At 43.4% G+C, this 23,531-nt stretch overlaps 1 protein-coding gene across 1 annotated transcript in view; it reads right to left on the bottom strand.

Moving 5' to 3' along the window:
• Positions 1-20,032, bottom strand: part of GSS (glutathione synthetase) — a 114,256-nt gene extending 94,224 nt beyond the window's left edge. The window contains exon 1 of the mRNA XM_073606594.1: positions 19,937-20,032. The gene's annotated coding sequence lies outside the window, so the exon portion shown is untranslated. The remainder of the gene's footprint in view (positions 1-19,936) is intronic.
• Positions 20,033-23,531: the final 3,499 nt, after the last annotated feature.

The following is a 23,531-nucleotide window of genomic DNA, read 5'->3' as shown; positions in this document are numbered from 1 at the left end:
CTCTCCATCCAATCTGACAGAGCTTGAGCCACTTTGCAAAGCAGAATGGGCAAAAATGTCACTCTCTAGATGTGCAAAGCTGGTAGAGACACTCCCAAAAAGACTTGCAGCTTTATATGCAGTGAAAGGTGGTGCTACAAAGTATTGACTCAGGGGGGCTGAATACAAATGCACGCCACACTTTTCAGGTATTTATTTGTAAAAAAAAAATTTAAACTATTTATGATTTTCCTTACATTAAACATTCAACTCAACATTAAAATACAAATTTCCGTGATATAACATTCCTGGGGATGTCCTTAACCTGCCCTTGAAGTGGTTCATCTGTACATTGTGTACAACATAGTGCAGCAAACTTCTATTTGTAAATCAACAGCCGGGGGGTTCCCTACACAAAAAAAAAAGAAATGTTGTGGGGTTCCCCCTAAAATACATACTAGACTGTTATCCTTAATGAGGATCTGGCATCAATGTCAAGGAGGGCTCCACCACAAGGGGGTTGGGTCTCCCAGGTGAAGACATTGATCAAATATGGTCACAGCCACATGGAAAGATTTGGTCAGTTATGTCACGCTATTCCCACCCCTTTGTTTCCATGGTTGGGGCCGGCCATTAAATGAATGGGGCCTGGGTGTCGTTACTGGATGCTGAGGACAAGACAGGTGTTGGCACCCGCCACTTCCTAAAGCAACATTTGACAGGAAGCTGTAGTAGCAGCAGAAATACTGCTAACATGTATGATGTTAGCCCAGGGGTGGACTGACAACTCATGGGGCCCCCGGGCAATAGGAGATTATGGGGCCCCCAGGCAATCAGAGATAATGGGGCCACAAAGTATACACATACACAGTATACAATCACACAGTATACACATACATGTACACACAGTATACACAGACATGTTTCTATTGATTGAGAAGGTACTGGAGAGGTGGAGCAGCTATAATCTTGGGATTTTTAAACCAAAAGGATGTCGGTAAGGGACATTTCAGAGACAGATGTAAAAAAAACACAGATTTTTACATACTGTCCTTGGTTTTACTGAGGCTGGCAACCCTGATGGGGCCCCCTAGTGGCCCAGGCCCCTCGGGCAGTGCCCGAGTGGCCGAATGGTCAGTCCGCCCCTGTGTTAGCCTCTTGTTTAATGGGCTAAAAGTCTGGCAATCGGACAAATGCCCAAAGAGACCAAAGTTCAGTTAAAACTTGTATATGGACAGAAACTTCCCTCATCCCTCAACATACTTGGACCATGTGTATAAGAGATTTTATTTGTGTCTTAACTCTCCAGCATCCACCAAATTCTTAAGTATAATTTCTGGGTGTTATAAATGGAGCATCTAAAGACATTACTCCTTTTTTGCCCCGCTGCTAGATGGATGATAAGACCCCATCCCCAGTAATATCCCTTAACATGTCTGAGTCTATTTTAAGATAATCTGAAGAAAAACAAACCTAAACCGGTGGATTAGAGTAGAATTTTTCTTCCTAGGCCTCGGCCTGCACAATTAGCAGCACCTCTGTATCGGCCTGGCCCCCTGGTATCCCACGCATGTTAATCTACAACAACTGAACCTTTTGTACTGATGCTGCCACCGGCCTGTGGAATCCGGACATGTGCTGACTCTTGTCAGAATAACTCCTGGACGATGGCAAGGGATTTGACTCCTGTCAGGCCGCCTCAGAAGACTTCAGACTGAGCCCTTCCTGTTACATCTTCTCTGCATTGTCACCAAGAAGCGGGAGGGATTAACTAAGTGGCTCTTCTCCAGCCTTTGAAGTGGCAAGGGACCATATGAAGTGGTGCGATCAACTCTGCCCCCCCGGGGTGGATGGAGGGCTACGTTTGTGGCATATGAATGAAAAGTGAAGTAAATTGCGGTTATCTCTGTCAGCAGTTCACAGTCATTAATATTTCTAATAAATCGCACCATGCCCCAGATGGCTGCCTCCTAATTGGGATTTAAGGCACTCTAACCTCAAACATCTTCATTGTCTAATCATGTTACAGAAAATGAAGACTATATACGCTTTGAATTATTGTTGCAATTTTTCTCTAAAGCCCAACTCCAGACAACAGTGTTTAAAATGAAAAAAGGCCTCTAGCGGCCATTAAAAATAAAAATGCAGTTCAGGATGCAATACTAACCTTCAATCGGAGTTTTCCCCTACCTACTGTACGTATTTCTGGCCACAAGATGCCCTCAGTTTTCAAGGTTAAGGCGTCTTTCACACCAGCGGACTAATTGGGTCCCCCTGTCCGTTTTTCAGGCAGACCCGATCGGATCACCCATTGTTCTCTATGGGGTGGCGGATGTCCGCTGTCATCCGCTATCATTTGAGCCGATCCGCTAAAAACTGAGGTATACATTCACCATCCGTTCAGCAGATCAGATTGGATTACAGTCAGATGGAAATGGACATGCAGTCCGTTTCCATCTGACCGCCCCATAGAGAACAGCGGGCGTGTCACCCACATGCTCAGTAGAGGTCAGCGGAGAGATCCCTTGCTGAGCAGGTGGATCCGCTTGGACGGATTCTTCCCCTGTGGGAAAAGGGCCTAACTGACACCTAGTTCAACCTGGAAGACACAAATTAAACAATATGTTAAGGAGAAAATTAAACAACACATTACTATCAGCGGGTAGTGCTGCTAAATGTGACCCATTTAAGTGTATAGGGATATGCTGAACCCATGTGTAATGCTTGCAGTTTTAGCACAGTGGTGCAGAATTTATATAAAACAGGAGAGGAGGAGGTAACAAATGCCTCAGAGAAGGTATCTACAGTGGATCGCATTTCAGAGGGGTGGCCAGGGCACCTCAACTGGCTGGAAGTACAGTGATAACTGCATCTGGCATGAATCATACACTACAGAACAGCAATCCAAATATGGCATATACCTCGTTAGAGGCCCTTTTTTTTACGTCAAAAATTAAAAAAAAACTCTCTGCCTGGAGTTCCACAGAGGCCCCACTGCAAGGGTTAACTTTTTCTTTTCCTGGCGTTTCACCTTAACCATCTTTTCCTTCTGAGGAACAAAGAATGCCCCCTTGTTCCTTCTATAGGACTAAGAATGCCCCCTTGTTGTTTGGGACCTAAACCTGAACAGCTTTGGACCAAGTTTATTATATGGACCATTTGTGTATTTAAATTCAGGTCAATGGAGACAGAGAGAAAGCAACTAAATCATAATGTTTAATACAGTAGGGAAGGGTTAGAACCCCGGTATGTATGCTCTTTTTTTAACTCTGGTCAACCCCAATTAATTTCTTCCCTGGGGTCTTATGCCGCGTACACACGATCGGACCTTCCAAACAGAAATGTTGGATGTGAGCTTGCTGGCTGAAAGTCTGACCGTGTGTATGCTCCATCGAACATTTGTTGGCGGACTTTCCGCCAACAAATGTTAGCTAGCGTGCTCTCAAATTTTTCGCCAACAAAACTTTGTTGTGTGACAGACACAAGTCCGTCGCACAAAAGTTCACGCAAAGTTCACGGAAGCGCTCGGTCTTGTAAAATTAGCGTTCGTAATGGAGATATCACATGACTATTGAACTTCCTTTTTATCGGCTCGCCGTACGTCTGGTACGTCACTACGTTCGTAATTGTTGGCTGACATTTGTGTGACCGTGTGTATGCAAGACAAGTTGGAGCCAACAAACTTCGAACAAAATTCCATGGTTTTGTTGTCGGAATGTCCAGTTGTTTGTACGGGGCATTAGGGTTGTCATTAAGACACACAGAAAGGGAAATTTCTCCAATGAAGTTACAGACATATAAACAAATCTGGCTGAACTTGGTCCTAGACAGTTTTACACTATGAGAATGTATGAACTTTGCGTGATGCATAATATTACAGTACATGTATAAAACTTTTGTGATTGATTGTGGATGAATATTCGCAATGGTTTACTGTAATAAGCAGAATACAGGAAATTTACCTGGACTGGGTGGACTGGGGTATAAGATAGTGGGACACTACTAAGGGCGTCATTGTGACTTGTTTATGTTTTATACTTAGGATCAATGAACGATGGTGAGTTACTGTCTGGTGGAGAGCTTAGTATGTCAATTGATGTCTACCTATATGATGCATAAGACCACCCATAGACCTGAGATGGTATTGGTATGTCTGTGGTGACAGCAGAACTCCTGATGATAAGAGTAGTTCTTCGATCCCAGAAGATGGACAATGGAGAACAAATGGAGAGCCACCCCGTAACTGGAAGTCAGATCACAGCAGCAAAAAAAAAAAAGGAATTTGGAGATTTGGAGGAAGCTGAGAGCAATAGAAGGGACTTTTATGAGAATACACACTGGAATAGAATTTTTTTTTTCTAAACCAGTTTACAATGGAGGAGCTTTTGAAATATCTATCTAATCTCAGGGAACCTCCGCAAATGTTATAGCTACAGCCAGGACTGCTGTTATAAATCAAGGGGCCCTGTACAGCCTACCTGACCCGCTCTCCATCTTGAAGCGATACCCAATACCCTGCAATAGCCGGTAGGAGGGAGAGGAGAAGAAGCTGTCAGTGCTGCTTGAGAGTCAGACAAGGGGGCTTGGAAGCAGGAGGAAGATTATCTACAGGAGGGGTGATCTATGGGGCAGGGGGCATTTACTAGAACAGATCCCCTGTAGTTCCCCCCTGCAGCATCTGAAAGCTGGTGGGAGGGAGAGGAGATGAAGCCGACTTTCAGCTATTTCATGGAGAGCCATACAAGGGATCGGTTCCTGTAGTTTTTCTCCTTCCCCCTGTCCGCCGCACTGGTCACCCCCTCCTGTCCATGATCCAATTCCTTCTTCTGCCTGGGCCCCCCTGCTAAACTGATAGGGCCTGGTCCCCCGTACAGGAGGACCGGTGGTATCCCCTTATTAGCAGCCCTGGCTACAGCTCACTATACATTAGTGTGATGTTAATAGGAAGAATGTTCCTTACATTTGGGGTCAGTAGGAAGAATACTCCACTTATGCCTCGTACACACGATCGAAATTTCGGCCAGCAAAAGACCGATGAGAGCTTTTCGTCAGAAAATGCGACCGTGTGTATGCTCCATCGGACTTTTGCTGGCCGAATTCCAGCCAGCAAAAGATTGAGAGCATGTTCTTAATTTTTCGGTCGGAAAAAGTTCCTATCCGAAAATGCGATCGTCTGTGGCAATTCCGACACGCAAAATTCCTTTGCATGCTCGGAAACAATTCGACGAATGCTCGGAAGCATTGAACTTCATTTTCTCAGCTCGTCGTAGTGTTGTACGTCACCTCGTTCTAGGCAGTCTAATATTCAGCGAACTTTTGTGTGACCGTGTGTATGCAAGGCAAGCTTGAGCGGAATCCCGTCGGAAAAGCCATCATATCTTTTTCCGACGAGAAGTCCGATCGTGTGTATGCGGCTTTACAGATAGCTAAAAAGATCAATGGTATCAGTGGTTAGTTATCTGAGAAGCAGAAATTGGTCATTATTCTAGAAACCCCTAGCAAATTCTGGAGGAACCTTGAGGTTCCACGAAATCCTTTAGAAAGGCTAACCTAAACCATCCAATTTATTTGTATCCAATTAGACAGACCCTGGTACAACATACTAGATCTAAGCCCTAGTATACACAGGTGTGGCTTTGGAATCACACTACTTCAGCACAATTTTAAAGCCGCAGATTACTGCGATTTGCACCACCAATTTCAAAGGGGCTTGCGACTTCATTTAACAGAAGTCTATGCAAGTCACAGTGAAATCTGCAAAAAGTAGTGCAGGAACCTTTTTCATAATCGCTGCGACATGAATCGTGGCGATATGAACGGTTCCATTGCCAGCAATGGGGTGCGACTTGTCATGGGATTTGGAACTGTCAAATCGCATTACAAATCGCACTGGTGTGAACGGGGGCTAAAGGATACTTTCAGATTGTAATATGTGTAATAAGTTTTGGAGCTGTTACAGCAGACGGTCCCACTGCCGCAGAGGGATACATTGTCTCACAGTCTGGAATGTTCCCCAGTTGCAGTAACACGAGTCATTATTCAATAAACTAACTTAACAAAGACCTCGATGGAGGCTTGCTCAACGTTTTTCACCTCTTAGAATAACACAAAGCAGAACTTCATTTATCTGAACAAGCAGACTTGGCACCTGTCGGGAGCATGACAGCTACACAAACATGATCTCACCCGTGACTTTAATGTATTCCCCTTAGGCTGGCTCTTATTCTAAGGCAGACTGTACTTGTTTGAAAGCGTTCATGTCCCCAGCTGCTGTGGGACTACATGTCTCAGCCTTGCAGTACAGTTGGAATGATTAGCCCTGCGGCCAGCCATATGTGGGTACATTTTTGATTGATTTATTTTAATTTCTCAATTTCATGTCAGTTACAGACTATGAACTAGATCAGGGGTAGGCAACCTTGGCCCTCTAGCTGTTTTGAAACTGCAAGTCCCATGAGACATTGCAAGACCCTAACAATCACAGGCATGACTCCTAGAGGCAGAGGCATGATGGGATTTTTTTTTCACCACAGCTGAAGGGCCAAGGTTGCCTACCCCTGAACTAGATCATAATATTCCACAAATTTCTAAGTGGCAGGAGCCGGCTACGTCCTAGCCACCAAGTACACTAGGCGGCAGGGGCTGCCTGCTTCCTAACAGCCTAGGGTGCAGGAGCCACCTACATCCTAGCAACCTAGGATGCTAAGTGGCAGGAATCACCTGCGTCCTAGCCACCAACAATGATAGGCATCAGGGGCTGTCTGCATTCTAGAAACCTATGGTGCTTGGTGGCAGGAGTCACCTGCATGCTAGCAAACAAGGACGCTAGGTGGCAGGGGTCATCTCTTTTTTAGCAACCCTGGATGCTAAACCACAAGTGCCACCTGCATTCTACCAACCTAGGATGCTAAGCGGCAGGAGTTGCCTGCGTCCTAGCCTGCAATGATGATAGGCATCAGGGGCTGCCTGCATTCTAGCAACCAATTGTGTTTAGTGGCAAGAGCCACCAGTGTCCTAGCAACCAACGATGCTAGATGTCAGGGGCCATCTGCATCTAAGCAACCTAGGTTGCTAAGCAGCAGAACCCACCTGCATTCTAGCAACCTAGTCGACTGTGTCGTAGCTGTCAATGACAATAAGCGTTAGGGCTGTCTGCATTCTAGCAACGTATGGTGCTTGGGGGCAGGAGTCATCTGCATCCTAGCAACCAAGGACACTAGGTGGCAGGAGTCATCTGTGTCTAAGCAACATTGGATGCTAAGCAGAAAGAGCCATCTGCATTCTACCAACCTAGGATGCTAGGTGGCAGGAGTTGTCTGCATCCTAGACTCCAAAGATGCTAGGTGGCAGGGGCCTCCTGTGTTCTAGCAACCTATGTAATAGGTGGCAGGAGCTGCCTGTGTCCTAGCAACCCATAAAGCAAGGTGGCAAAAGCCAACTGCTTCGTAGCCACCAGTGATACTAGGCAGCAGGGGTTGTTTGCATCTCAACAACCTAGCATGCTAAGCAGAAGCAGAAGGAGCCACCAACATCCTAGCATTCAGACCTGCTCGGCAGCCAGAGCCTATCAATAGTGTGTAATCAGAGGCGCAGGCACCGCTGACTACACATAGTTGATGTTGTCAGTAGGCCAATATGGCCCATTTACGCTGTACCATTGGACACATACAAATGTTACATGCATACAGCATATAGATAGCTAAAAATGCAGGATCTTGCTTGGCATTTCTGTCAGCAAGATTTTACATTTTACATTATGAAATAGTTACTCCCATGTGAATGAATGAGTAAACTATAACCTGAACAGGTGTCCCCGCTGGACAATTTCCCCTCTATTCATATTCTAGTGTCATCCTGAACATATCAGATTTTCTCTCAGTTTCTTCCCCATTGACACTAGTCCCCAGAACAAATACAGATTGAATCTCCATGGCGGGGAACATAATAGCCTGACCCTTTACATCCCTAAAGCCTTGTACACACGATCGGATTGTTGGCCAACAAAACCGTGGACTTTTGTCCGAAGGGCGTTGGCCCAAACTTGTCTTTCATACAAACACCAAGGAATTGTTGGCCAACAAATACGAACGTAGTGACGTACTACGTTGTTTTTCCGCTCTTTAGCGCCACCCTTTGGGCTCCTGCTAATTTCGTGTTAGTAGAAGTTTGGTGAGTGTTGATTTGCGCTTTTCATTTCGCACTTTTCATTTTGCGCTTTTCAGTTCGTGTCTGAATGGCCATTTGTCAACCAGCCATGTTGCGGAATCGGAGGAGATAATGTGGGGGTATTTATTATTGGCCTTGGAGTTATTGCTTACATTTATTTTTTGGTTGAATAATGATTTGATTTGGTATATTTTCTATATTTTTGGATGCATAGAATGCACTTTTTAGTTAAGTTCTATTGGCAGATAGCGTGTCTAATTTTATTTGTTTTCTTTTTTTAATGCACAATAAAAAAATTTGGGAGAATAATACTTGGCTATGTGTTTTACTTCAAAAGACAGTTTGGGAGTAGGCAGTTACATTTAAAAAAATACAATGTAAAATTGACAAGGGACACCAACATAGTTGTAGGTTTAATCTTAAAATCTATGGGATAATGGTGTTGTGGTAACTTGTCCAAAAAAAAAACAAAAAAGAAGCACAATAGTATTATTCTTGATATCACTAGAAAAAAAAAGCCTTTGAAAATCCGTCAGTATCACCAGCAAAGCAGCTTCATTATTATCCCATTAAAGAAGAAGAGAATGTGCGCTGCATTTCGAGATTTCATAATTTGCCACGTCAGGAATGTTAATTCTCCATTACAAGTGCTAGTTTACAAGACCGACCGCTTCTGGCTCGTTCTTGCTTCCGAGCATGCGTGTTTGTACTTTGGACTTTTGTCCGACGGACTTGTATATACACGATCGGAAAATCCGACAACAGACATTTGTCCATGGAAAATGTTAAAACTTGCAATCCAACATTTGTCCGTGGAAAATCCGACAACAATTGTCTGATGGAGCGTACACACGGTCGGATTTTCATGTCATCACACATTTCCCGTGGGAAAATCCGATCGTGTGTATGAGGCTTTACTATAACCAAACGATTGCTATTCAGACAAATTAAAACCTGCTCCAAAGTGAAAAAAAATGTTTAGCTAGTCCTTTTAAAAAAAAAAAATCACCCTTGTATTACTGCAGACAAGCAAGTGCACAGTTAAATATCTGTTTCTGATGAGTAAAGGGAAAAGTCGTACTCAGCGACACCTTGTCATTTAAATGTACTGACAGAACCAGCAATAATGAGTCAGTAAATAACCCCCAGCTGACACCTGTCACTCTGCTGCACTTGTCCTGTGTTTGGTGTCTCCTGGGCACAGGATCACTTGATGGACAGGGAAAAAGCTGACGGACAGGAGGATGACCTCCGAGTGAGGGATGGAACATTGCACCATGGCACATCTTGATGGATCATTGCATGGTGGGAGAAAGGAATTGCAGTAAAGTGTATAGTTTGCTTTTCTGTTCAGTCTGAAAAAAAATGCATTGACACCTAACTGCATTTTGATAAATGTTTAACATATAGATGAAAATTCTAGTACAAAATATAACTAATTTACCATGGAGTGGTTTGCTACCTTACCAAACCCACGTTTTTCAGTAAAAAATACATTAAACCTATGTTCACACTGAGTGCGGGAATGAAGCTGAACTCGCACGATTTTATTCCTGCATGTCAGTCCTGATTTCAGAGACATCTGTGCGGGTTTTTGCACAGATGTCAATGGAAATCCCTTCCCCAAAAATCTCCAAAAGTAGTAAAGAAACTACTTTTGGACGGTGCCATTGCTGTCAATTGCCGCCAGTTTGGCATGCGATTTGACATGCCAAATCGCACCAATGTGAACCAGGGCTAAACCTGTTTTTTCCCGGCATGCTCGGGACAGCTGAACATTTATTTTTTGGGAGGGGAAATTTTAGGTGCTTGGGTATAACTTTAATTTTTTTACATTTCATTTTATTACATAGGGCAGGGATATGCAATTAGCGGACCTCCAGCTGTTGCAAAAGTACAAGTCCCATCATGCCTCTGCCTCTGGGTGTCATGCTTGTGGCTGTCAGAATCTTGCTAGGCCTCATGGGAGTTGTAGTTCTGCAACAGCTGGAGGTCCGCTAATTGCATATCCCTGACATAGGGGATCAAAAGTCCCATTTTGTTTAGACAGATTCCCTTTAATGATACATTTAGGCTACTTTCACACTGAGTCCTTTTGCAAGCGTTTTTGTGCTAAAAATATCGCCTGAAAAGTGCCTGTAAACTGCCTTTTCTGCACCCCCAGTGTGAAAGCCCGAGTGCTTTCACACTGGTGCTTGCAGGACACAAAAAAAAAGTCCTGCAAGCAGCATCTTTCAGGCGGTGCGGGAGCAGTGTATACACCACTCCTCCACCGCTCCTCCACCGCCCCTGGCAATTTTAACCCTTTATTTGGCCGCTAGCGGGGGTTAAAAGTGCCCTATCAGCCAAAAAGTGCCGCTGGTACAGCGGTGAAGCGCTGCTAAGACTAGCGGAGCTTTACCGCTAACGCCTGCTCCAATGTGGAAGTAGCTTTAGGGATTTATTTACTAAAACTGGAGAGTGCAAAATCTGGTGTAGCTCTGCATAGAGACCAGCTTCTTAGACATCAGTTTCTGGGTTTTTTGTCAAAGCTTCAGTGAACAAGCTGAAGTTAGAAGCTGATTGGCTACCATGCACAGCTGCACCAGATTTTGTACTCTCCACTTTTAGTAAATCAACCCCTTAGGGTCTTATCTTTTTTTTTTTTTTTACAAAAGAACTGTTCCAGCAGGTTGCTTTAGGCCAACACAAGCTCCAACATTATGCAGAACAAATGTCTCGGATGAGACTGATATACGATTACATTTATGAGCCCTTAGAGCAGGTGACAGACAGAGATCTAATCTCAAACAATTATAATATTCCCAACCCAGTGGTCACCATGATAAAACATAAGGGGCAATTTCTTCTTGTCACTCCTTACTATACTGGACAGAATGTGGTCATATTGAATCCCAAAAGCACATATGGTGGAGCTGTGAAAAGCTTACAATGTTCTTTCAGTTAATATCCCTAATGACGTACACCTTCTCCACTCCTAACCTAATTCTCACACTGTTGGGAATAGTGATTGACAACTGGCCGCATCATTCCCTGAAGAGTCCTTATCCACATCTTGATCCTGGCCAGGCTATTAATAAGTCTAAAGCTGCGTACACACGATCGTATTTTCCGATGGGAAATGTGTGATGATAGGCTGTTGGCGTAAAATCCAACCGTCTGTACGCTCCATCGGACAATTGTTGTTGGATTTTCCGCGGACAAATGTTGGATGGCAGGCTTTAAAATTTTCTGCGGACAAATGTCTGTTGTCGGATTTTCCGAGCGTGTGTACACAAGTCAGTCGGACAAAAGTCCAAAGTACAAACACGCATGCTTGGAGGCAAGGACGAGCCAGAAGCGGTCGGTCTCGTAAACTAGCGTTCGTAATGGAGAATTAACATTAGTGGCAAATTATTAAATCTCCAAATGCAGCGCACAATTCTCTTCTTCTTTAATGGGATAATAATGAAGCTGCTCTGCTGGTGATACTGATGGAGTTATTGCAAACAAATTTTCAAAAGCTTTTTTTTTCTAGTGATATCAAGAATAATATTATTATGTTATTTGTTTTGTTAGTTTTTAAGATCAAAGATACAACTATGTTGGTGTCCCTTGTCAATTTTACATTGTATTTTTTTAAATGTAACTGCCTACTCCCAAACTGTCATTTGAAGTAAAACACATAGCCAAGTATTATTCTCCACATTTTTTTATTGTGCATTAAAAAAAGAAAACAAATAAAATTAGACATGCTATCTGCCAATATAACTTAACCAAAAAGTGAATTCTATGCATTCAAAAATATAGAAAATATAACAAATCAAATCATTATTATTCAACCAAAAAAATAAAATAAAAGCCTCATACATGTGTCCTGCTTCTTAATATAGGGGGTCAACAATGCCAAGAGCTGGTGAAAGCAGGGGTCTGTCATCCGGAGATAATTCTGAAAATCATCTGGAGCTCCCACAGCAAAGGCATATGACATAATTGATCACGGTTAATAAAGCAACCAATTTTTGGTCCAAGAAATCCTCCTCCTCCTGTTCTTGGACTGAACTTGGGTCAAAGCAATAACTCCAAGGCCAATAATAAATAACACGTTATCTCCTCCGATTCCGCAACATGTCTGGTTGACAAACAGCCGTGCAGAAATGAAAAGCGTGAAATGAAAAGCGGGAATCAACACTCACCAAACTTCTACTAACACGAAATTAGCAGAAGGAGCCCAAAGGGTGGCGCTAAAGAGCTGAAAAACCACGTAGTACATCACTACGTTCGTGTTTGTTGGCCAACAATTCCTTGCCGTTTGTATGCAAGACAAAATCCAGGCACACGCCTTCGGACAAAATTCTGAGGTTTTGTCTGCAGAAAATCCAATCGTGTGTACGAGGCTTAAGACGACAAAACAAATCCCCATTGCTGAAGATGGTTGTATGAATCCTTAATACCCATGCCCATTTTAAAGGGTTTGTTCACCTTTTCATAATAAATGAAAAGGTGATGTTACACAGACTAAGTAGATACCAAACATGTCATGCTTTAAAATTACCGCAACAAACAACATAAATTGTATTATGCATAGACAACGCTTTAAAAGCCTTTACAGGTTACTTCAGATTTACACAGGAGTTCTGGTGCTAGAATTACTGCCCATGATCTGACATTCACGATGATACCTCACATGTGTGGGACGATCGCTGAACCGAGCTTTGCGCAAGAGCATGGGGGGATGGGGGGGGGGCACTTAAAAACTTTTATTTTTTTTAATTTTTTAATTTTTTACACTGGTGCTTTAATTTTTGTTTTACTTACTTTTATTGCTGTCAAAATGAATGAAAAATCCTTGTGACAGCAACAGGCATGTGATAGATACTCTTTATGGAGGGATCTGGGGTCAACAAAACCCCAAATCCCTCCTCTGTACAAGATCTGTGTTTTTGAATGATTTACATTTTTTGAAAATGGCACCAATGACATCCGGGTAAACTGGAAAGTGATGTCACGTCATTGCTTCCTGCTTACCATAGCGGAGACTCGATCACAGACGATCCTGACTTTGTTTGGGTGTCTGACTAGCTGGCGGACACGCCGGCTGGTAGCTTGGGTCTCCCAGTGGGACGGGAGTACCTGAACAAGCTGCGGGAAGGGGGGACATCTCCTCCCGCTGCTTGTAATAGTAATTGAGTGGCTAGTTAGCTCTGATTGCTATTACAAGAGAGCCGACCGCTGGCTCTAAAAAAACGGTACTGGGATGATGCTTGCAGCTACAGGCATCATCCCGGTACAACCACTTGAAGACCAATGACATACCAAGTACGTACTGTGACTGGTAGGCAAGTGGTTCAGAAGATTTGAGCTTTCCCAACTCTATCCAAAACCAAACAATGCTTTGGCTGGAGATATACTTCAATAAACAAATCACCCCATTTTATATTGCCATGTCTTTTTTCAATCAGTGGTTTAGTCATTAATGGAAAACGCTAGTCAACATTTATGTTTGAAAATTACTTGTAGTCACCTTACAAGAAAAACAACCCAAAGAGTGGTCTTCCTCTTATTACCATAATAATGTCTATATTCTTGTTGGGTTTTGAGGGCTAAAATCGACATGTGTAACTTGGAGACTTGAATAGATCAGTTTGATTTGTTTATTTTCTCCTGATATTATCCCAAACAGTGGCGGCCGCTGGTAAATTTTTTTTGGGGGGGGGGCGGCAAACAGTGCACCCCCCCCAGTCCAGTCGGTTGGGTCATCAGGAACACCGGAGCACTTGCCCCATCTATGGCGGGCAGTGCTTTACCCGGCGATGGCCGGCGGTTTCTCCTTCCCCTGCTCTCCTCCTTGGCATCACAGGCATCACAGGCAGCTTCTCCGTCCCCTGCTCTCCTCCTTGGCATCACGGGTGGCTTCTCCTTCCCCTGCTCTCCTCCTTGGCATCACAGGCATCAAGGGTGGTTTCCCCTTCCCTTACTCTCTTCCGCAGGCATCACGGGCGGCTTCCCCTTCCCCTGCTCTCCTCCATGTGCATCACGGGTGGCTTCCCCTTCCCCTGCTCTCCTCCGCAGGCATCACGGGCAGCTTCCCCTTCCCCTGCTCTCCTCCATGGCATCACAGGCATCAAGGGTGGTTTCCCCTTCCCTTACTCTCTTCCGCAGGCATCACGGGCGGCTTCCCCTTCCCCTGCTCTCCTCCATGTGCATCACGGGTGGCTTCTCCTTCCCCTGCTCTCCTCCGCAGGCATCACGGGCGGCTTCCCCTTCCCCTGCTCTCCTCCATGGGCATCATGGGTGGCTTCCCCTTCCCCTGCTCTCCTCTTTGGCATCACAGGCATCAAGGGTGGTTTCCCCTTCCCTTACTCTCTTCCGCAGGCATCACGGGCGGCTTCCCCTTCCCCTGTTCTCCTCCATGTGCATCACGGGTGGCTTCCCCTTCCCCTGCTCTCCTCCGCAGGCATCACGGGCGGCTTCCCCTTCCCCTGCTCTCCTCCATGGCATCACAGGCATCAAGGGTGGTCTCCCCTTCCCTTACTCTCTTCCGCAGGCATCACGGGCGGCTTCCCCTTCCCCTGCTCTCCTCCATGTGCATCACGGGTGGCTTCTCCTTCCCCTGCTCTCCTCCGCAGGCATCACGGGTGGCTTCCCCTTCCCCTGCTCTCCTCCATGGGCATCATGGGTGGCTTCCCCTTCCCCTGCTCTCCTCCATGGGCATCATGGGTGGCTTCCCCTTCCCCTGCTCTCCTCTACAGGCATCACAGTGGCTTCCGTCTCCTCCCTCCTTCTCCCTCCTCCTCGGTAGCCAATCAGAACGCTTCTCCTTTAGGCCAATAGGAAAACGGATCTCAGACCTACTTCCTGATTGGCCAGGAGGAGAATCAGTGCGAAAATAGTGAATATTTATTTGCTATTGTCACACAACTGGGTGGGATCGGAGCGCAGTGCTCTGCGCCCCGAGCCCACCCTTTTTTGAAGCCTATTAGAGCCTCTGGCTCTAATCAGGTGCTTAAAAAAAACAACCCCCCATTGGAATCCATGCATCCGGCGCCCTGCATGTGGATGAGGGAGGCAGACGCCTGGATAGGAGGGGCGGCTTCCGTGCGCCCCTAATGGATGGGCCGCCACTGATCCCAAGACACTTTTATACTTTGGCATTTTATGTATTTTATGCTATTTATGACTATATAAAAAAAATAAAAAATACTTGTAGCTGCTGTGTGTATGTTTTTTAGTTGCCTTGCTTAAAAGGTCTACTTCAAATCATGTACCAGCATTTCATTGGGCTTGAGGTCAGGACTCCCAACACCACCATTCTAAAATATGGAGTTTCTCATGTTTGAGCTACTGTATTATTGAGCTACTCCTGTGTTTTTATTCAAATCATGAATCATGTTGCTTAATTGAACTTCTTTTGAGAGTTAATAATGTTTAACCAAAACTGTAAATTACCTTTATCAGTATTTTTTGCCAAATATTTTCAGTCTCCTGTATAGATGAGTGTGCATTATCATGTGTGCTTTGCTAGTATATACATATATATATAATTAATAAATTAGAACAGTTGCATAAGAATAAGAGAGATAAAGAACTACTAATAAAACTTAGTCGAAAAAGGGAGGAGATGAGAGAACTCACAGAGCAAGAAACGACGACCTATAACATCGTAAAGAGAGAAAGGTACCAATATGGGAATAAGCCCGGGAAATATCTGGCGCAGGCATTAGCGAAAAAAAAAGCAGCTAATTATATTGATAAAATACAAACAAATACAGGAGAACTTGTACATAAAACAGCAGAAATCGCCAAGATGTTCTAAGAGTATTATGGGAGTCTATATTCCATTTAAAAGCAGGGTACTAAAGAAGAGGTTGAGCGGAAACAGGAGAAAATAAAAGCTTACTTAAGAGGGATCAGTTTAAATAAAATCTCAGAGGAGCAATTTAGTCACCTAGAAGCCCCTATCACAGAGGAAGAGATAACAAAAACCCTAAAAGAAATACCTGCAGGGAAAAGCCCCGTACCTGATGGCCTGACGATACTTTATTATAAAAAATTTAAAGATATCTTAATCCCAAAAATGTGTTCCTATATGAATGGGATTGGGGAAAAGTGGGACATGCGTTAGAGGCCACCATTGCTGTCATTCTGAAAGAAGGGAAAGATGGAACGTTATGTTCCAGCTATAGACCCATTTCTCTCCTAAATCTGGATACTAAGATATTTGCAAAAATTCTCGATGGAAGGATGAAAATAATAATGCAGAATATAATACACCCAGACCAGGTTGGCTTTGTCCCAGGAAGGGAGGGGAGGGACAACGGAACCAGAACCTTGCTGGCAATACAGAAGATAAAAGATAGCAGGGCCCCAGGACTACTCCTGTCGATTGATGCTGAGAAAGCTTTCGACAGGGTAGACTGGGGCCTTATGCAGGGTACTTGGGAAGAAATAGGGTTGGGAGTGAAAATGACCTGACGCATAAAGGCATTATATAATAGACCCACAGCAAGGGTTAAGGTGAATGGGACAGTCTCAGCACCGTTCAAAATGTTTAACGGCACAAGGCAGGGGTGTCCACTTTCCCCCCTGTTGTTTGTGGTGGCTCTGGAACCCCTTCTAATTAGGATAAGACAGAACCCAGACATTAGGGGGATAAAAGTAGGGGAGGAAATTCATAAACTAGCGGCCTATGTGGACGATACATTGTTTTATATAACCCGTTCCATGATAACTCTCCCAAATCTAATGAAAGCCTTAAAAGAATATGGTGAGATTTCCAATTTCAAGATTAAGCCGGCTAAATCAGAAACTTTAAATTTTAATATATCAAAAAAGGAAGAACTTATTTTTCAAAAAAACTTTCCATTTGCATGGGGTAAGAAAGAACTGAAGTACCTAGGAGTTAAGATAACCAAATCTAGTGAAAGACTATATCAGGTAGACAGAATTATATCAGGACAAATATCCTGGGGGGGAAGAATTAATATTTTTAAAATGGTTATCCTGCCTAAAATTATGTATAAGATGCAGATGCTCCCGATCCCACTGCCAGAGTTTTTTTTAAAAAAAACTAGTTAACTAAAGATAAGACGAGAGGGGGTTTGGGGCACCGGATGTTAGAAACTATTATAATGCTATAGTACTGTCACGAATAATAGAATGGGCAAAAGAAAATAAAGAAAAGAGATGGGTCAAGATGGAAAGCACAATAAGCACAGTTATATTAGGTAAAATAATTTGGATTCCTGCACGATATAGAAAGCTTAGTAATGACACACATATTATCACTAGTAATGCACTAAAAATCTGGGACAATTTACACAAAAGGGAAAAATGGGAATACAATTCACCTTTAATACCATTAGCAAACACAGAATATTTCACACCAGGAATAGAGGCATTGTTTGGAAAATGGGTAATACAGGAGAATGCACAACTGAAAGATATTATGGAGCAAGGAAAAATATATACTTATCATGAACTAAAAAATAAAAAGGAGCGGAAATTGATAGATGTATGGCGCTACAGCCAATTGAAATATTTTATAGAGTCTCTGCCCCAGCCCATTAGATCCGAGGCAAACTTACTCCCCTTAGAGAAAATCTGTGTGGACAAGGGAAGGAAGAGGGTGATTTCAAGGATTTATAGAGCGCTTATGGAAATGACAGGGCCAGAGATACCACCGTACATCGAGAAATGGGAGACGGAAAAAAGTAGTAAAGGAACAAATTAAACTTAACACACATAGGGAAAGGAGGAACAAAGAGGAGGAATAGTGGAAAAGAGAGTGGTGACTTGGAGTGAGATTGTTAGAGGGGGGTATTGGATTGGGGGGGTGGGGGCCTGGACGGGTAGGGTGGGGGGATTGGGTTGTTTGTTTTTGGTAAAGAATGTATTAACCACATAAGTATATGGATGTTATTGTGGTGGTACCACGCTTATACCCTGTACACACGGTCGGACATTGATCGGACATTCCGACAACAAAATCCATGGATTTTTTCCGACGGATGTTGGCTCAAACTTGTCTTGCATACACACGGTCACACAAAGTTGTCCGAAAATCCGATCGCTCTAAACGCGGTGACGTAAAACACGTACGTCGGGACTATAAACGGGGCAGTAGCCAATAGCTTTCGTCTCTTAGTTTATTCTGAGCATGCGTGGCACTTTGTGCGTCGGATTTGTGTACACATGATTGGAATTTCCGACAACGGATTTTGTTGTGGGAAAATTTTATAGCCTGCTCTCAAACTTTGTGTGTCGGAAATTCCGATGGAAAATGTGTGATGGAGCCTACACACGGTCGGAATTTCCAACAGCAAGGTCCTATCACACATTTTCTGTCGGAAAATCCGACTGTGTGTACGGGGCATAAATGTGATATGTTTTGATACAGACAAAAATGAATAAAGAAAATGTAATCTAAAAGAAAAAAAAATAATACTTGTAGCTGCTGTGTGTATGTTTTTTAGTTGCCTTGCTTAAAAGGCCTACTTCAGATCATGTACCAGCATTTCATTGGGCTTGAGGTCAGGACTCGCAACACCACCATTCTAAAATATGGAGTTTGACATGTTTGTGCTATTGTATTATTGAGCTACTCCTGTGTTTTTATTCAAATCATGAATCATGTTGCATAATTGAACTTCTTTTGAGAGTTAATAATGTTTAATCAAAACTGTAAATTACCTTTATCAGTATTTTTTGACAAATATTTTCAGTCTCCTGTATAGATGAGTATGCATTATCATGTGTGCTTTGCTAGTATATATATATCCAAAGTCAGAGCGGTAACAGCTGAACTCAACCACATGTGCATGTTGCCACAGTTGCAGTGAGATTACAAAGAGCCATGATGGGGTTAAACATGTGCCGCTTGGTCCTCTTCAAAGGCACTTAAAGACAGCACCAAGGAGGATTGCCAGGAATGTAGACATTAGGCTTCTAATTAAGAACTGCAAGAGGCCCTCGCAGGCCCCTGTATAATGTGCTGTAAATCAAATGTGTGCTGACTTGGCTTAGCACGTTGGGTGGATGTATATTTAACAGATTAAAGAGTGACACAGACAGAGTATAGCGATCCTTCCTTTTGATGCAGCAAACGGGTTTAAAAAGATCCAGAACATTTCTTTAAAGGGTCACTCCACTTTCGTAGGAGAAAAGAATAGCAAATAAAAAAAAAATACTCCCAATAGGAAATCACATCTAAAGGGATGCCGACCCAGCAGCTGTCCTCATTAGAGCCCTGCAGGTGCAGCAGCTGGTTGATAATTATGAAACCACTCCCATTAGATTCACTTTCCACATGGACACAGACAAACACACAGGGATTTCTTCAGAATAACAAAAGGTAGGAATCTGCAACAAAGTTTGTTAAAATCCCTGCATTGTATACAGATCACCCAGAGGGGAATGTATTTTTTCTCAACAAAAGTGGAGTTACTCTTTAAGTGTTCCCATTCACACAGCATACCTAAAATAACCTTATGGCCTCATGAACACTGCAGCTCAAAATGCCCCGCCATGTTAACCATGCACACATAGCTGTTTAGAAACAGGAGAGTTTAATGGCAGAAAAAAAAAATCACTTGCTAGTTCTGAAGAGCAGCGCTTGGGCTGATGAAAGTGGTCGCTTGTTAATACATTCTAATGGCCAGAATAAATAAATATTCTGCCCAATAGAATGCATCAATGTCAAGCATGCAGAAATGCGCATGCAAAAATGCAGCTTTTTTTTTTCTGTTCTCTTCAGTAAGGAGAAAAGGCATCTAAACGAATATAGTGTGAATGAACCCTAAAAACATCTTACCTTTTTAGTTGTTTCTTTGGGCATATTTATACATAGGACTCTATAGGCAGCTTGAAATTGTTGCTGTGACTATCTGTATTTCATTTCAGTCTCTTCATCTACCAGATTGGCAACTGCAGAGATAACATTTCAGGGTCCTAGACAGTGTACTGTTTTCAGTTAGTTACACTTGACAGTTGCACTGAAAAAGAGGAACAGTAAGGCACAGTTACTGCACAAAATACTAAACAAGAACCTGGTGAAAATGGCTACCACCTCGTATGTATGTATATATAGTGTAGGTATATAAATATAGACTGTATGTGTGTTTGTATGTATATATATATATATATATATATATATATATATATATATATATATATACAATTGTGCTCATAAGTTTACATACCCTGGCAGAATTTATGATTTCTTGGCCATTTTTCAGAGAATATGAATGATAACACAAAAACAGTTCTTTCACTCATGGTTAGTGTTTGGCTGGAGCCATTTATTATCAATCAGCTGTGGTTACTTTTTTAAAATCGTAATGGCAACAGAAACTACCCAAATGACCCTGATCAAAAGTTTACATACCCTGGTGATTTTGGCTTGATAACATGCACACAAGTTGACACAAAAGGGTTTGAATGGCTATTAAAGGTATCCATCCTCACCTGTGATCTGTTTGCTTGTAATTAGTGTGTGTGTATATAAAAGGTCAACGCGTTTCCCGGACTCCTTACAGACCCTTGCATCTTTCATCCAGTGCTGCACTGACGTTTCTGGATTCTGAGTCATGGGGAAAGCAAAAGAATTGTCAAAGGATCTGCGGGAAAAGGTAGTTGAACTGTATAAAACAGGAAAGGGATATAAAAAGATATCCAAGGAATTGAGAATGCCAATCAGCAGTGTTCAAACTCTAATCAAGCAGTGAAAAATGAGGGGTTCTGTTGAAACCAAACCACGGTCAGGTAGACCAACTAAAGTTTCAGCCACAACTGCCAGGAAAAGTGTTCGGGATACAAAGAAAAACCCACAAATAACTTCAGGTGAAATACAGGACTCTCTGAAAACATGTGGTGTGGCTGTTTCAAGATGGACAATAATGAGGCACTTGAAGAAAGATGGGCTGCATGGTCGAGTCGCCAGAAGAAAGCCATTACTAGGCAAATGCCACAAAATATCTCGCTTACATTATGCCAAACAGCACAGAGACAAGCCTCAAACCTTCTGGCACAAAGTAATTTGGAGTGTTGAGACCAAAGTTGAGCTTTTTGGCCAAAACCAAAAACGCTACATTTGGAGAGGAGTAAACAAGGCCTATGATGAAAGGTATAGAGGTGGATCGCTGATGTTTTGGGGATGTGTGAGCTACAAAGGCACAGGAAATTTGGTGAAAATTGTTGGCAAGATGAATGCATTATGTTAGAAAATGGGACGTACTTTGACATTCCAACATGACAATGATTCAAAACACAAGGCCAAGTCGACCTGTCATGGGCTACAACAGAATAAAGTCAAGGTTCTGGAGTGGCCATCTCCGTCTCCTGACCTCAATATCATTGAGCCACTCTGGGGAGATCTCAAATGTGCAGTTCATACAAGACAGCCCAAGAATTTACAGGAACTGGAGGCTTTTTGCCAAGAGGAATGGGCAGCTTTACCATCTGAGAAGATAATGAGCCTCATCCACAAATACCACAAAAGACTTTAACCACTTCCCGCCCGCCCTATAGCGGATTGACGTCCGGGAAGTCGTTCTGTTATCCTGACTGGGCATCATATGACGTCCAGCAGGATAACATGCCGCAGCGCGCCCCCGGGGGCATGCATCGCGGCGATCGGTGGAGCGGTGTGTCAGCCTGACACACCGCTCCCCCAATCTTGGTAAAGAGCCTCCGGCGGAGGCTCTTTACCACGTGATCAGCCGTGTCCAATCACGGCTGATCACGCTGTCAATGGGAAGAGCCGTTGATCGGCTCTTACTCACTCGCGTCTGACAGACGGGAGTAGAGGAGAGCCAATCGGCGGCTCTCCTGGCAGGGGGGGTCTGCGCTGATTGTTTATCAGTGCAGCCCCCCCTCAGATCACCACACTGGACCACCAGGGATGCCACTAGGACCACCAGGGAAGGGGCAACGTGGATGGGCAGGTATGTACCCCATGGCCATCCACATGTGCACAATCTGTGCCAATCAGTGCCCAAAAATGGGCACTGATTGGCACCATTATGTCCCAGATCTGCCCAGCAATGCCCAGATCTGCCCAGCAATGTTTTATCAGTGCCACCTGTCATTGCCCATCGGTGCCACCTGTCAGTGCCCATCTGTGCCCATCAGTGCCCATCAGTGCCCACCTATCAGTGCCCATCAGTGCCACACATCAGTGCCACCCATAAGTACCCATCAGTCCCACCCATATGTACCAATCAATGCCACCTACGAGTGCCCATCAGTGCCGCCTATGAGTGCCCATCAGTGCCGCATACCAGTGCCACCTATCAGTGCCCATCAGTGCCGCCTATCAGTGCCCATCATCAGTGCCCATTAGTGCCACCTCATCAGTGCCACCTCATTGGTGCCACCTCATCGGTGCCCATCAGTGCCGCCGTATCAGTGCCCGTCAGCGCAGCCATATCAGTGCCCATCATTGAAGGAGAAAACATACTTATTTACAAAAAAATTTAACAGAAACAAAGAAAAATTCGTTTTTTTTCGAAATTTTCAGTCTTTTTTAATTTGTTGCGCAAAAAAATAAAAACCGCAGAGGTGATCAAATACCACCAAAAGAAAGCTCTATTTGTGGGAACAAAATGATAAAAAATTTGTTTGGGTACAGTGTAGCATGACCGCGCAATTGTCATTCAAATTGCAACAGCACTGAAAGGTGAAAATTGGCCTGGGCGGGAAGGTGTCTAAGTGTCCGGTATTGAAGTGGTTAAGCTGTCATTGATGTTAAAGGGGGCAATACACGGTATTAAGAACTGGGGTATGTAAACATTTGATCATTGTCATTTGGGTAGTTTCTGTTGCCATTATGATTTAAAAAGAGTAAACACAGTTGATTGATAATAAATGGCTTCAGCCAAACACTAACCATGAGTGAAAGAAAAGTTTTTGTGTTATCATTCATATTCTCTGAAAAATGGCAAAGAAATCATAAATTCTGCCAGGGTAGAAAAAAAAAAAAAAAAAAAACTTATGAGCACAACTGTATGAATGTCTGTACAGCTGTGTGAAAAAGTATTTGGCCCCTTTCTGATTTTTATTTTTTTGCATATTTATCACACTTAAATGACTCAGATCATCAAACACATTTTATTATTACACAAAGATAACCTGAGTAAGTACAACATGCAGTTTTTAAATGATGGTTTCATTTATTAAGGCAAAAAAATGTTCAAACCTTCGTGGCTTTATGTGAAAAAGTAATTGCCCCCTAAACCTAATAACTGGTTGTGCCACCCTTGGTGGGAACAACTGCAATCAAGCGTTTGCGATAACTGGCAATGAGTCTTTCATATTGCTGTGGAGCAATTTTGGCCCACTCTTATTTGCAGAAATGTTTTAATTCAGCCACATTGGAAGGTTTTCCAGCATGAACGGCCTGTGTAAGG

This window comes from Aquarana catesbeiana, linkage group LG12 (genome assembly GCF_042186555.1).
Source record: "Aquarana catesbeiana isolate 2022-GZ linkage group LG12, ASM4218655v1, whole genome shotgun sequence".
Classification (NCBI taxonomy): domain Eukaryota; kingdom Metazoa; phylum Chordata; class Amphibia; order Anura; family Ranidae; genus Aquarana; species Aquarana catesbeiana.
The sequence above is the reverse complement of the archived record's forward strand: the minus strand, read 5'-3'. Positions and strand labels throughout refer to the sequence as shown.